The 16,648-nt window shown below is 38.7% G+C and overlaps 1 protein-coding gene across 1 annotated transcript in view; it reads left to right on the top strand.

The window, feature by feature from the left end:
• Positions 1-16,648, top strand: part of PLPPR3 (phospholipid phosphatase related 3) — a 316,736-nt gene that overhangs the window by 31,818 nt on the left and 268,270 nt on the right. The gene's annotated exons all lie outside the window — the stretch shown is intronic.

The following is a 16,648-nucleotide window of genomic DNA, read 5'->3' as shown; positions in this document are numbered from 1 at the left end:
AATCTTCAAAATATTACTTCAGTGCTCTATAGATTTAACACAATGCTGAAAAAATACTATACACCCCAAATCTATTTTAAATAGTCAATTACATGGTCAGAACTCTGATGGTCAATTTATGGTCATGTCAGTAGATTTGAGACCAATATGTTCTAGACATTCGGATGAAGTGGGCAGCCTGTCAGCTGATCACCACTTGGTTGTAAAAAATACAAACAGTGATGGTCTCTTGGGAGTTTGTGTGTGAGGTGAGTTCAACTCCTACCTTCCAGAAAGCATTGGTCGTGTTCCAGCCATTATGGTGGCAGAAAGAAGCTGCGACCCTATGGAGATATGCCTTTCAAAGCAGTAAGCCTAATATGACAAGTAGGAGGAATTCTTCCAAGATGACAATGGAGGACTTCTCGGTAATTCTTACATTGAGCTTTCCTGATCCGTACGAGTGTTGTCTCTATGCATAGTATGCAGTAGAGACAGCAGTTGTTGAAGTGAGGCTAGGACATTTAAGGAATTTTACTGGCAAACAGTTTGGTGACTCAAGAGAGGATGGTAGCACCTAGGCCTTGCTCATCAAGAGTGGGAGAGCTCCGACCTCTGTTAAGGAGACTGTTGGATTGAATTGTTATTCTCTGTGATGCTCTTTAACTTGTTGGGCCTGCCCTACTATCAATAGGCAGAAAATGAAAAAAATTGATACATTTGGGATCTGTTACAATAACAAAAGTTACTTGATCAAATGCCACACAGTGGAAATGTTAATGGTCATGTTGAGTTCTGCCCTAAAATGTCAAAGACAATGAACAGGGTGGTATATCCAATGCCCCTCTTCAGTGTTATATGAAATGTGGGAAAATGCTTCTGTACTGGCAAACTAAAGTGATTGTCCAGATTTTTAAACAAAGGGAACCAGAAGATGTGCTCTAACTCACTGTAAAAGCCTTTGACAAACATTAAAGTAGACACTCTAGCCAATAGGTGAGCCTTAGATTCAGGTGGAACAATGCAGATTCCGTGCAGTCTGTGGAACACTAAACTATCTCATTCAGTGTTTAAAGTTAAGTTAGGAGTGATTAGAGTTTGTTAGTACAGTCTACATTTTTAAGTTGAAGGATTTTGACCGCATGCCTTTGCATGTACAGTGGGTGGCTTATGTCCACTATCTTATAGGTTCATAGGTAGATACTAGGCTATCTGCCCAAAGACATTTATAAGCCTAGCCAGAATGTGTTGGCTTTTACTGCCCCCTTAGATTAGTTCCCTGTGCCTCTGTCCAGCAGAGCCACTGAAGTGATCCCCAGGGTAAACTTTGTTTCCCATCCACTCGTCAAGGTTTCTTTTGAAGAGTGTTAGTGAGGAACTCTGCCTAATGTATATTGGAATCTTGTTCCAAAGCATGGGAAGTCTCTGGGACAGGAATCTATCCCTCCAGCATGTCATATTTATTGTTGTGGTGAGGTTTAGATCCCTAGATCGTGTGGCTCGAGGGGATAAGATTTTCTTTAGGTGGAGAATGTCAATCTTGTTGTTAGTGTTAAGTCAGATTTATTTAAGGTTGAAGTCAGGCTCCATCAAGGTTGGGTCTTCTTACCACTTCCTGCCCATATATTTCATGGTGAGGAAATACAGAGGTACCCAAGGGTTGGAAGGGATCTGATATGGGGGACCACATGTGGTTTTCTTCATCATTGCCTGACTCTCTAAACCCAGTTTGGTTATTTATTTTTATTTATTTGTTTTTTTATTTTATTTTACATTTGTTATCCAGGGGTGTCTGACTGAGCCGAAAAGGCCCTTTTTCAGCAGAGGCCCGGGGAGAAAAGCTCCACAAAGAAAAATTACAGACACATTTAGTTATTTAGACATGATCAGTATACACACAAATTACAAGAGACATGTTTTTACAGTGGTATGCGGCACATAAACAGTTACAGTGGAGAGAACAAACAAAAAAATATTAATTTTCAAATAAAAGATAATTAATAGATTTGTGGTGTACAGCTGAAATTTGGAACATAGGTAGAATACATACATAGTATACAGGTACAGTACATACATTGTAGATTAGCCAGTGTTTGTGAGTAAGATAGAAAACTATTATCAAGTGCTCTAGATTTAGTATGTATATGTTATCTGCTTTCACTAGCCTGGGGAGCAATCATGGCACTGCCAACTTTGCTTGAGATGTTGCCTGATGAGGTCTTTAAAGGAGGCTTTGGATGATGTCTCTTGAATACTAGTAGGGAAAGAGTTCCATTTTTTAGCCACCGAACTACTATATAGTGCATCTCCAAAGCTACTGTAGCTGTTGGTGACTTCTAGTAGTAGTTTGCTTGATGATCTAAGAGGCCTTTTGGCTGAGTGATGTTGTACTAGGTTTTTGAGGGCAGGACACTTATTGGGGAGGTAATAGATAGAATGACAGAGGCAGAGCTGATTGAAGGTTAGGAGGTTGGGCAGTTCAAGCCAGTGGAGCTGTCTCAAAGCAGTACAGTGATGAGTTCTATATGAGCAATTTGCAGCAAAGTGGGCAATTCTGTTATAGCAGGCTTTCATTTTGCTTACTTCAGTTTTGTTGAGATTAGTCAGAATGGGAGATGCATAGAGTAGGGTGGATAGAAGTTGGGAGCGAGCAATGGCTAATCTTGTGTTGTTGGTAAGAAATGGTTTGATACGGTAGAGTGACCCCAGTTTGGCATGTACTTTTTTAATAATTAAGTTGAGATGACTATCAAATTTTAGGTGGGAGTCTATGGTTATTCCCAATAGCTTAGCCTGTGCCACTGGAGCAATTGGAGTAGCATTTGTGGAGTAGATAGTGAATTGACTGTTAGTGTTTTTGTTAGAACTGGTTATAATCATAAGCTGAGTTGTCTTTGGATTTAGGATAAGTTGGGCTTTGGTAAGGTAGTTTTCAACGTCAGAGAATGCTAGTTGAATTGTTTGCAGGAGGGTGGGAATGTTTTGTGCAGCACAGATTAAGGTAGTGTCATCTGCATACTGAATTATAGATGCATGCTGTGTGGAGGTATGGAGGTCATTTGAGAAGACTGTGAATAGTAGTGGTCCTAAGATAGAACCCTGTGGGACTCCTATAGTTATGGGCAGCTGAGAAGAGAGAGAATTTTCCCATTTCACAGCTTGGTACCTGTCAGGTGAGTAGCTTTGGAACCAGGTAAGAGTGGAATTTGATAGATGATATTGGTTTAGTTTGTTTAGCAGAATTTGGTGTGAGACTGTGTCAAATGCTTTGGACATATCCAAGAAAAAGAGTTGACACTTGTAAGCCTTCATTTTTGAGATGGTTTACTGTGTCTGTGAAGCAGAGGAGGGCTGTAGTGGTACTACGGGCAGGTCTGAAACCATGCTGAGTAGGTGACAGGATGTTGCTGCCTATGAGTTAGTTTAGCATCTGGGTATGGATGCATTTTTCTAGGATTTTGGCCAGGGGGATAGTAAAGCAATAGGTCTGTAGTTAAGTTCAGTGGAGGTCCCACCTTTATGTATGGGTGTAACACAGGATATTTTCCTTTTCCAGAGTTTGGGCACATAGTTTTCAACAATTGATCTGTTTATGAGAGTGGAGACAGGGATAGCAATAGCATCTGCTGTGAGTTTCAAGAAATAGCTGGGGAGTAGGTTGGCTGCTGTTGATGAGGTTTTTAGTTTGGAGAGCATGCTTTTGATTGAAGTGGTGGAAACTGTTTTGAGGGTAAAGCTTGTATTACTGTTATTTGTGTTGGGGGGGGGGCTAGTGAGGAAGGAACTGTCCTGTGATACTAAGGATAGAACTGAGTTCACAAAGTGGGAGATGAATTGTGTTTCGATGGGAACTTTAGTGTCAGGGGTGGTTGGTTTGGGGGTAGACTTTTGGGTGGATTTTAGTAGCTGGTTTACATTTTTCCAAAATTTGTGTGGGTTGTGTTGGTATTTAGTTTGTAAAGTTGTGTAGTAGGGTTTTTTGTCCAGCCTAATGCATTTTTTTTGCACGGTTGCACAGTTCTTGGTACTTAGTTAGGATTTGTGTTTCTTTGTTTTTTTGATAGTAAAGCCAGGCAGTGTCTCTGGACTTGAGGATTTGTTTGGTTTCTTTACTGAGCCAGGGTTTTGTAGAGGTTCTAACCATGATTTTGTGCAATGGAGCGACAGTGTCTAGGTGTTGTGGAAATGTTTTGTTGAAATATGCTACAGCCCGGTCAAGTGGGAGGGTTTTTAGGGGGGTCCAGTCACAGTTACAGAGTAAAGTGTTGAGGACCTCAGGAGAGAATTTTTTTGTGTTTCTAGTGGATATATAGTTAGTGGTTTTGCATATGCTTGTTCTACTACGTATAAAGTATATTATGTTGTGGTCACTTAAGGTGTCTGGGAGACTGCCTGTGTGAGGGTACAATGTGGGGTTGTTAGTTAGGACCCAGTCAAGAATGGATTCCCTTTTAGATTTTTTATCACATCTAGTTGGAATTTGGACTAGCTGCTGGTAGCCATGGAGATTTATTAGATTACTTGGTGGTTCTGATATACAGGTGAACCAATCTAGGTTGAAGTCCCCCAGAATAAGGGTTTCTTGTGAGTATGTGGAAGAACACCAGGATAAGAAGTCTTCAAGGCTAGCATGTGTATTACCAGGTGGAATATAGATCACAATTGTGGTGATGACCTTTTTAGGGTGAAGTTGAAGTTGCGAGATAAGTATGTCCCAGTTATTGGGGGAGGGGTAGGAGTTTGGTAATTGATGGACAGTTAAGTTGGACTTGCACAGCAAGGCAGTTCCACCCCCTTTATAAAGTGGTCTGTCTTGTCTAATGATATTGTAGCCGGTAGGGAGAACTTCTGAGTTAGCTATGTTTTAATTTAGCCAGGTTTCTGTTAAAGCATCTATGTCTGGGGAGTAGTGTGCTATTGTGGCATGGAGTTCAGCTATTTTATTTTTGATACTTCTAATATTAATATTTAGCATTAAAATATGGTTGGTTTTGCTGCTGTTGTTGATTTGCCCAGGGATGAAGAAAGTGCGGGTGTTATGTTCTGACATTTGTGCTGGAGCAGTTTGTGTTGGACAGGATGGATTTGGGCCTGGGTTGGGGTGGATATCCCCACTTATGGTGGGCTTGGAGTTAAAATGGTTATACAGATGTTGGAGTTTGGTGAGGAGTGTGAGAAAGTATTGTGTTTTTTTGGAGTAGGAATGAGAGCATATGTGTTTAGTTCTGAATTGGTCCGTTATGTAGTTTTTGAATAACTGTAGGCAGATATTATTATAATGTGTGGTGTCTGTATACGAGAGTGCATAATGTAGTGTTGTGCTACTAAGTTTAGGGATATTGCTAGAGTGATAACTTGTGGTGTTGTAAAGAATTATGAGAAGACAGACTAGACTTAGTTGTGTAATAGTCATGGTTATAAAGTTTAAGTTGTTTCTAGGTGGGGGGGGTCTGAATAGGAATTATAGGGTTGCACTATATGTGAAAGGGGAAGTAGTGTTGGTGATGTAAAAACTGCATAGTGGGAATGAGAGTGATTGGGAGTATTTTGTGTGGAGCAAGTTGGTGTGGTATAATGTGATATGACTTGAGGAGATGTGATAGGTGGAGGTGATGTGAGGGTGAGCCGTGGGTGTGGCTGTGATTAATATAAATGTAGAGGTAGTGGGGGTGGGAGGGAATAGGGAGCAGGACAGGGGAGCAGAGAGAGCCCGAGCGTTAGCGAGGGCGAATGGAGCTGGGCAGAGCCAACCAAGACAAGAGAAAAAAGTAAGTATTACTTTACAAATCTGAGCACTTTAAACAAATTCCTGAGGTATAATGGCTTACCGGCAAGCAGAATGTAATTGCTGAAGAGCACTTGTGTCCTGGTGGGAGACTAGAAATTTAAAGATGGCTCCATGCTCAGCAGGATTCTAATATCGACTTTGTATTGGAGGAGGGAGATAGCACAAGGGGTGTAAACCAGGTGGAATGCAAAGAAACCAGAGAGGCAATCAGTGAAGGCCTCAGAGGGGGTAAGTAATAATTCAAACTACCTGTAAAGTGAAGGAGAGAAGAGACAGCAAAGTTTATTAAGGTTATGTCCAGAAAAATGCATGAACAACCTATCAATGATTTTTCACTTGGGATAAAGCCCCAATTACTGTTGTATAGGGATCTCTGGGCTTGCCCTAACTAATATAACCTAGCCAGAGTTTGCCAAACCTCAAGATAAATTGCATTGGTTGTACTGTGTTACTTGTACAGTTATCTGGGCAAGACCAAACAGGCTCTGATATGTTTAGCACTGATAACATAAATGAAACCATTGAGTATTTAGACATCGGCATATTTCTGACTTGTAGATGGTATAGTATTTTGGTCTCATTTGGACCCTAACTTTTGGCACACACTCAAGGCACTCTGGTTTGTTACCTACAGATGATGTTGGTCTTTTGTTTCATCTGAGCATAATCTTAGGTACGCAAGCAATTTGTTATTAAATTTTAAATGATGTGGGTGAAAACTGGCATCTCAAAGGCCTGATTCCTTACTGTTGTCCTGGAAAATACTAGAATGTTATGTTCACCTGGGAAGTCTAACTGCTCCCCTTATGGAAGAATTTAAGTACTTTGGGGTCTTGTGTACCACAGAAGAGGTACAAGAGAGTGACATACAGATAGAGGCAGTAAATGAATTCTTGGGTTGAACCTGTCTGTGATGGTGAAGTGCAACTGAGTTTCCAGACAAAGCCTTCATCTACTGTCAGGCACAATAGGCCATGACTGAAACAACAAGGCCACAGGTACAAGCAGCAGAAATGTATGTCTTTATTTATTTATTTACATTTGCTTGCCAAAATACTTCAGCTGGGCCAACAGTATCTTTTCAGAAGAGTCCTGGGGAGAAAAGCTTTAAATGAAAAAAGAAAATGCAACACAACTGAACAATAAAAATGAAAATAAAATTTGAGATTAAATAATTTAGAAGTAAAACAGCAGCACAGACATCAAGGGTCACTAGCTTTATTCTATTTCACAGGGTGAGGAGGTGAGGATCTCACTGAGCCAGGACAGGTATAGAGTAGAGTTGCTACTTTTTAATATCAAGACAGGTTAACTGTGCGATTTGGACATATTAAAATAATACTCTCTGGGTAGTTCATACTGGATTAAAGTTATGAAACTAAGATATAAATCCAAATTATCTGAAGAGACTGCATCTCACAGATAATCTATGAATGCTCTGGAATCATGCAGGACTAGCTGGGATTTTTTAAAGGGGAAAAATAAATTGTAGTATGCAAAGGAGCAAGCCTCCACCCCCCCCCCCCAACATCTCCATGTGCAGGGAAAAACACCAAATATCCTCTTATTAATATATTTTCACCAGGGGAGTAGCAAGACAACTCTATTTGTACTCACAGGCTTTTAGTGCTACCCCCGTTGTACACCTAACACTTAAAAATGGACACGTCTTAAAAATGCTTCCCTGCAAACTTAATAAATGTAAGAAGCATTTTCAGCTGCTCCCCCTAAAACTATCAAAAATATTGCTTTATATTAGTGATGTTTCATCCTTTGTTAAAGGTTTTCATTTAGATGGTTGTAGACATAAGACCTGTAAAAAGCTATGTTGCAATGATGCTCAGAAAAAAAATCAGGCAATAGAGTAGAAAGAGTATGCCTGGCTGCACCCATGATTTTTACCATTGTGAAATTGCTTTAACCCACAGAAAATTTAATTCAGAAAGATGAAAAAAAATGATTAATGGTAAAAAAAACCTCAATACATCAATACAACAGCTAGGAGCCTTGTAATACAACAGAGCAGCAAACCTCAAGCAAAATAAAAAAAGCAAGCTATATCTCGAGCAACTCAAGGTAAACCTTGTCAGTATTATAGTCCTGGTGACAGCATACCACTCTAAACTTCTGTCTAGCTAAGGGGAGCTGAAAGACACCATGAATAGGCAATGTGGGCTGCAAATGCCAGTGATAGACATATATTAGGAACTGACAGAGTGGCATAGCCAACATCAGAAGTCAGAGCTCCCCAAGAGCTGAATGACAACTAAAAACTTAATTTTATTACAATAATGACTAACAGGTACAGCACATTTTTTAACAACCAAGGATTTTGACAGCTTACAGTCCTTTTACTCTAATATGGCTTTTGTTAAAGGCATATTCTGCCTACTTAACCTGGTTCAGTTCTTTCAAATAGTCATTGGAGCATTAGGAAAAAGGCAAATCAATATACACATCATACCTACACTGTGTCACATTATGGCATCATCAATATGCTAACCCACCTGAAAAACAACTCCTACATAGCTTGTTGACTAGCAAACTGTTTAACAGACATTTCATTCTAGTACACTTTCCTCAAAAAGACATATCACCAGTGCTGCCACCTTGTGAACCATGCCAGAGTTATTAATCTTTGCCTAATTCTTCACTTGCATCAAGCCTAACATAGAGGGTCTCTGGCTGACTTGCTTTGTTGATGAGCACCAATTCAAAGATATCATTAAGATCCCACAGGTTACCAATAACTTTCAAGAAGTTCTAAACTATACAAATTATTGGTCTCTGGACCATGGACAGAAGCTTGGTGCTAAAACAAATACAGCATTGTCCTCTTTGGGAAACAACAGCTACAATATAAATAGCATCCCTTCAAAACTAATGCAGTTATTAGAGACCTGGGCATATTCATGGACAACAAACTTTCCTTGGACCACCAAGTATCAACTATATGCTTGTGAATCTTAAGTAACTCAATACCTGTGAGTCTCAGTTAACTTCAGTAACTTCAGTACTACGAGATTCAGGTAACTATAGGCCTGCCTGTGAATTTGAGGTAACTACAATTATGTGGGTGCCAGGTAGCTATAGCCCTGTGAGACTCTGGCAACTATAGGCTTGTCAGTCTCAGATAATTACATATTTGTGAATCTCAGGTGACTACTAACACATGAGTCTATGGTAACTACAGGCCTATGAGATTTTTGTATCAATATATTTGTGAATCTCAAGTAAGTAGACACCTGCGAGTCTCAGGTAACTTACAGGCCTGTGAGACTCAGGTAAGTATAGATTTCTGAGTCTCAGTTAACTACAAACTGTTGAATGCCAAGCAATGACAGCAATTTGAGACTCAGTTAACTATAGTCCTGTGAATCTAACTTTCATCTCAAGAAAAGTCTTAGAAGGAGTGCTGAAAGGCCTGCTGTTAGATGAGATACAGTATGGCTTCACACAGATGTACACGTTAGTCTAGCATGATCTAGTTCAGCAACTGCAGAAGAACACCTGGATTTCAGCAAGGCCTTAGATATTGTGCCTACAAGAACTTGATGGATAAGTAAAAGGGCTTGGCATGAGGCCTAGTTCGGTGAGTTCCATGAATAATTGTAATGAGATGAGAAATCAGGAATGGTGATCACAGGCAGGCGCATGAAGGAACATCAGTAGCCTGTGTTATGAACAATTTAAAAATGTTATCTTTGGATACTGCGGTGGTGGTGCTGCGGTAGCATTGTCGCCTCACAGTAAGACATTGTCATGTTCGATTCTCAGCTAGAGTGTCTTCTGTGTGGAGACGTGTGAATGGGCGTACCTTTGTTGAAGGTTGTGCATCAGGGCTGGCAACTCGGCACGTAAAAATCTACTGCCAATCACTAGCGGACCGGAGTTCCGCAGTGGCGATCCCTAACCGGGAAAAGCAGAAAGACACAACAACAACTTTGGACGAGGGGCTTGCACAAACCCTGAGTACAGTATCAAAATATGTGCACAAGGCAACTGTTAATATTAACATTATATTTAGAGAGTTAAAAGTAGAACTTGGCAGCAAATTGTTATATCTGAAATATGTAGATATTACAGCTTTTGATATTTTTTTATGTCCTGTGTGTAAACATGTCAGTAATGTCCAACAATATTCATTGTGTGACACTGAAAATATATGATTCAAAATCTTATTTGAATTATAATACAAAGTTTGTTGTATATGTAGCTTATTCTAAAAGTTGTGCTGTTTACATTAGAAAAACTGTGAGAAAGCTACCAGATGTTTGTTAACATCCCTATTTGATTAGAAACAGGAAAATTGAGAATACATTATTTAAATATCCATTAGATTGTTCAGAATTTTCTGCTTCTGTATCTCATGTTTTGGAGATGGATAGCTTATGTGACAGACCGCAAGATATTAGTTTATTATTTATTAGAACTGAAGTATAATGGGACATCCAGTTGATTATCTAGGCCTTAAAGGTCTAATTAGTTAATAGGCATTTTTGAGACCTAGACATTTAAAACTTTAAAATGGTTATAATTGATTTTAACTGTATAATTATTCAATTTACTCTTGGCATGTATATAGGGAGACATTTTTGTTTCATAAAATCTAACAAAGAATTGCAAAAGAGTTCACTGTGCATTTTATTGAAATATAATAAATGTAAATGGTGATTTAACATTAGAAACCTTGTTTTGTTATTTATTTTATTTTTGGTCATGTTAAAACAACATTTACAGCTCCATTTAATTAACATTTTATGTAAATAAACTGATCAGTCATTAATGAAAAAAATCTCAGCAGCTACAAATAATAGTCATATTGTGCATGACTCTTGCCTATCACTAATCCAGTAATGAAGCACGATTACCAAATAGCTAATTGCTAGAAAGGACTGAGACCACTCCCTATGGATTGGTGTGGGATGTTACACTTGTTAGGATGGGGGAACAAAACAGATCAGCAAGACACCAAGGACTACACAGTCAAGTTGGTGGGAGGAAATATACTAACTGTACTCCTGGTGTATCTTGTACTCATTACAGAGATGACTACTTGTCTCAGTTATCTGACAGATTTTCCCTTAATTCACTGGCCAAGATAAATCTGCACAATAACAAGTTTTTAGTTTATTTTTATAGAAAACAAGAATTAAAAGAATGACTAACTCAAGTACATCAGCTAATGACTCAGGATACAGATATCTTCTCCTGGAGTATCCACCAAGTGATAAGATGATTTTCCTGTCAGAATTATGAAGTTGAATCTCCAATAACTTACTTTCTATATCAAAATGGTTGACTCACTGAGATTTCTGGGTTTGTTTCATTAGCAAACTGTCCATCTTTGAGTAGAATTCCTTCATCTGATGCTTTCACTGGATTTCTGGCAACAAGCATCCTCCATGAACTATACAACTACACTTTCCTTAGATATTCCTTGGGCCTGCATGTGTCTGGCCATAGAGTTATCAGTTTGTATTTTTCTGCATTTCTGACAATATCAGTCTCTGCCCTAAGGGAACAAAGAATTCACTGAGAAGGTACAAAATCTAATCACATCATAGTTGTACTTGACTACTCTGCCATTCACATGGGGTAATTCACCCACTCTGACACTGGTGTGTGATGGGGTAACTTTTATTGTCATGTTATGTATTGCTCCAATGAATGTTATGTGTCTCCAGAAAAAAATGAAGTAATTCATGTTGGATGCGGATCAATTTACTCAATTATTTATTCATTTATTTTATTTATATTGTTTATTGACCAGGTAACTGAAATTATCTTTTGTGGGATGCATCATATATGGGCTGTTTAACGTAGCCCATTGGGTTATAATGTTTTGTGAAATAACAGGCAACTACAGTACTGAAACAAAAAGCTGATGCAGACATGGAAAGAACATAAAAACTCCATGCCAAGAGGAACTAGAATACTGACTAACAATAGTGAAGCTGTTAGAGAGTAATTTTAAACACTGACCTACCATGCTGCAACCAAAAGGCACTCTATAAGGAAGTGGTGAGAATCGGAGCTTAAACATGGCAATGCATCTTTAAGAATCGTTTATAAGCTTATATCAGGCTGAATTTCACACAAGTCAGAATTACTATCCATTGGAGCCAGCCTGTGACACAGAAACAAGAAATCTGATCACTCTGCAGGTGACTTCAGTTCAGAAGTAATCCAGTGAAGATGTAAAGGTCAGTAAGAGGAGAAAATAAAGTTTCCAGAAGTCAGCAACCTTTTCTTTTCAAGAGAGCAGAGGCTGTGACTTCTCTTCCATGAACACAGTAAAGGCTGCAATAAAACTGGCAAACATCAGCATACATGTGGCAAAGGTAGATGCTTTCACAAGAAATAGGACAGGTACACCTATATGTGCCACCACTGCATGTAAGTCGGGAGAACCTGAAAAATGTGAACTAAACTTAGGCTGGTATGAATGCCCCCAAAGATGGACCAGGAACCCAAGAACCACTGTGAAACCACTACTACCAAACCTTGAAGGACTGAAGGCTCACTACATTTATTTCTTCATAAATAAAAAGAGAATGAAATTATACTGATAATCTTAAAGAATATATCTGTTATATCCAGCACTTGTTTGGCCTATCCCACCACTAGCACCTCTAGTGGAGGCCAAAAGTGACAAGAGGTGATGAAAAAGCCAGAGTCTGACATGCAAAGGCTTCTGTGGGTATGTAATACACCAGCTTTAAAAAATATAATTCCTGTACATAAAATTACTATTTGCAAGGATTTATGCAGTATTCCTTTTCTGTACAGTAAGAGTGGCTTAACAGTCCAGCCTTTTTTTCCACTGGAAAGTGTTTTTCCTCACAGGATATATGTATGTAAGTGTATAAAACAGATTTCATACTACTTTGCAGATAAGAAGAGCTCAGTCAGGTCCAGATGCTCTACACCTCTGCATGTGGAAGCATTTTTCTTATGTATAACTGAGTCTCTGAACATTTGAAATGACTTTGCCATTCCTAACTTAGAAGGTACAGGGAGACTGGTCCAGGTTCTAATGGAATTGTTAAAGGAAACCTTAGGTTCTTCACTTTCCAGAGTATCAGTTTTTCTCTACAGAAAAGTGGTTTCACAGCATCCATGAAAGTGACAGTTTGCCTACTCTCGAAGGAATCTTCTTTAGACCATGGCTAAGTTGCCAACTACAAATCCATCTCTAACAGGTCATGAAGGGATTTAGCACCAGCATAACCTCAATCAAAGAGTGATCTTCTAGAAACCTATCAGATATTTCACTCCTTTCTGGATCTGGGGCTGTTCATTTCAGACATATTTCCCTGATATTTCTCATTCTCTACTGTCTTCAAATTGCATGGCAAATCCTATTTGAGACCGCTCTCTCAACTTACAAAGCTCAGCATGGTTTCAACGTCAAAGCAAACTTTATTGTCATACAGATCAACACAAAGGAAAAGCTGCATGAAATTTCAATACTCAGGCTCATATCATAAGAATGACAGTTTACAGAAGGAAGATAGATTAAATTAATAAAAATTTAAATAGTAAAAAATAAAAAAACAAAATAAAACACTAAAAATAAAGTAAAACATTGAATTTTTTTTTTACAGCAGAAACAAACCAAATACAACATCAGGAACAGACCTAGTAGAAATATAAGGATATAAAAAAAACTTAAGGATATAAAAAAACAGTACTATAAATAAATGGTACTTACGTATTATCGCAACCAGATTTTGCGAAACAATCTACTTTATAGACGTTTAGTAAGCAAGTGAAAAAGAAATGTATTACGGAAGGGTAAAGTGTTCAAACGTATTCTGGGATATTGGTAGTGCTTCTTTTGGCAATTATCACATACAATTTTTAGGATTTGTAGGTAGCGTGCTGTAAAAACATTGAGCATTGAGTTCAGTGCTAAGAGTGGTTGCGTGTGTACGTTTATTGGCTTGAAAGCACTGTGGGACTTGGCATATGATATGTAAGTTGCTTTTATATTTGAAGACACACATTGATCCATGTATGAACACTACACATCTTTTCCATTGACATACCAGGTGACATACATGTCCTTATTACCAAAAAAATGTAGAATCCACATGTGAGTAGCTCTGCTTGTAATACTGCATGACAGGCTTTGTGTTTGTCAGAAAGAGAGCATCCAATTCAAGCGTCCGTGTGTGTAATGCACGTAAAACTGGAGGACTGTTTCTTGAAAAGTTTGACAGCCTGAAGGTACTGCAAACTTTTTTTCTGCAATAACTACTTCAAAAAAACACCGAACAGTGTTTTCTGAAGTTATTTCTATTCCAGGAAGCGAATTTTGCAACCCCGGAAATCTGGTTGTGATAATACGCAAGTACCAAATAAATAAAGAAGCACACATGTAAAACTTACCCACCACCAATATATGCCACAAACATACAATTTACAGTTTTCATAGTGCAGATTGAGACATATAAAGTGAGCTATGCAGAGTTATGTAAATAACAATGACATACTGTACAAAAATAATGTTTTACCCATTTAGCAGGCTAGGCTATGGGCTTGTTGTTCAGTCTGATGGCATGTGAGAAGAAGCTTTTATGGAATCTGTATGTCTTGCATCTAATGCTTATGTACCGCTTCCTTGATGGCAGGAGTTTATATCTCACAGTAGTTTTCGGGCTCTACCATAGCATCTGTTTGAATATATGTTCTGTAGTTTTTATATAAATAATCTGTTTATGGTCTGCCATAGTTTTCAAAATTCACTGGGACCATTTCAACCAAGCTGGAACTAGGCTAATCCCATTCTATAATCCATTTTTCTCTCTACCCACCTCCATCTTCTAACCACAGTTTTTTATCTTTCACTCCACTTTCTTGCAGCTATCCTTTCCTTTCACTTCTTCCAGCTATAATCATTTTCATTTTTCTAACCTACTATCCCTTTCAACTATCTTACTACCTTCTACTGTTCCACTACTGAAAATCTTACTTGCTATGCTAGCAAAGCACATATCCTCAAATACTCATTTGTAAATACCTCTTTCAGTATTACATTTATACACATACTTTTTCTTGTGTATACACATTCTTTTCTTTACTAAACAATCTTCACTCTCTTTCTGACGCTCTCTTTTCTGACAAGCACTAGGTAGCCTATCTACCACAAGAGATGTTTTTAGCCCAGAAATTGTAGTTTATTGGCCATTTGGGCAGTTTTTCCATCTCTTTCAACTTTCTGGTTTAAAAGCCCGCATTTGCGCTTTTTTCCCACCTTTCCTGTAACTAGTCTAGTCTAGATATAGATTTGCTGTATCCAGGACTGTTTGCAAGCTTCTGAGCCCCCCAAGCCTTTCTGTGTTGGAGGGAAGCATTCTAGCTTATCAGTGGGAGTGGTAAGCACTAGGTAGCCTATCTACCACAAGATCCAGGCATAGATTCTTATTTTTAGCACTTGAATTTGCTTATTCGTGCTCAGCACTTGTTCAGAACTTCTTGTTAGCACTAAATAAGCTGCAGCATTAATCCTTCCTCTTTACCTAGAGGAAAACAGTTTTTGTACTTACTTTCCTCACTTGCTTAGAGAAAAACAGCTCTTATACTCACTTTCCTCACCTGTCTAGAGGAAAGTAGTTTTTTTATTCAGGCATGTCCAAGGGTCAGCTCCCAGTGTTCTCTCCTGTCTATCTGATGAATCTGGGCATCTCAAGGCAATGTAGCAATTGTCTCATGTACACAGACAACCCTCTCCTCCTACCACCCAACACCACAACCTGTGAGAGATGCACTTATCTAGCCAAACTGGAGGTAAAGCTCTCTCCAACCAAGACTGAACTTGACAGTCAAGAGGAGAAGGTAAACACTTGCACCACACCACACTCATCACATAGTCCTACTAAACCTATACCACCAAAATCTACACATAAAAACACAAAAACATTCTCAGAGGCTTTCAATAATAACAGTAGAACAATGGTTTACACAACATTGCCTTCTGTTGAACCCCAAAAAAACAAAACTCCTCCTTTTCAATCCTACTCGTAAGACTGTCCCAATAGATTTCTCAGTAATATCCACAAATGGTACTCCCATATCACCTGACCCAACTACTAAACTACTTGGTATTACCATAGACAACAATCTTAACTTTGACACACATATCAACAATACGATAAAAACCATCAATAAAAAGCTAGGCTCTCTCTACAGAATCAAACCATTCCTTTCACCAAGTCAGAAAAACTATTGCTCACACCCATCTAATCTCTACACTCCTCTATGCCTCACCCATATTTACAAATTTACCTAAAAATAACCTCGCCAAACTGGATATCTCCTACAATAACATTGCCAGGTTTGCTATGGCAACCCATTCAGAACCCACCACTGCTATAATCTTAAGCAGCTTGGATGGCTAGAAATTCAGAATCTGCTTAAATTCCACCAACTAACCATTGCCCATAAGACTCTTTACCAACCTTCCAGTACTCCTATATTAACTAACCTCATCTATCCCTATAAGAATCTGCATTCCTTGCGCTCATCACACAAACTTCTTGTAAACACCTCTAAATCTAATAACAAGGCTGGGGACTCTCTTTTCAGCAACACTGTTGGAAAATCCTGTAACCTTCTCCCCAGTGAACTTTCTTCAGTTTCCTCCACATCTCTTTTCAAAAACAAACTGAAACTTTTCCTAAGAACACACTGGCTGTGCCCCTGTACTAAACCTGACTGATCAGTTTTTCTACTTTTTCTACTCATAACAGGTACTGCCTACCCACTACTTCCCTATAACTAGCTATACCTTCCTTCTTGCCACTTTACCTTTTTGCTATCCCTTACCCTTCTGTTCATGCCCTAAGCTTACTCTTAGTGTGGAAACTCTTTAAT

Source organism: Protopterus annectens, chromosome 13.part0 (assembly GCF_019279795.1).
Source record: "Protopterus annectens isolate FY-2018-M chromosome 13.part0, PAN1.0, whole genome shotgun sequence".
Taxonomy (NCBI): domain Eukaryota; kingdom Metazoa; phylum Chordata; order Ceratodontiformes; family Protopteridae; genus Protopterus; species Protopterus annectens.
The sequence above is the reverse complement of the archived record's forward strand: the minus strand, read 5'-3'. Positions and strand labels throughout refer to the sequence as shown.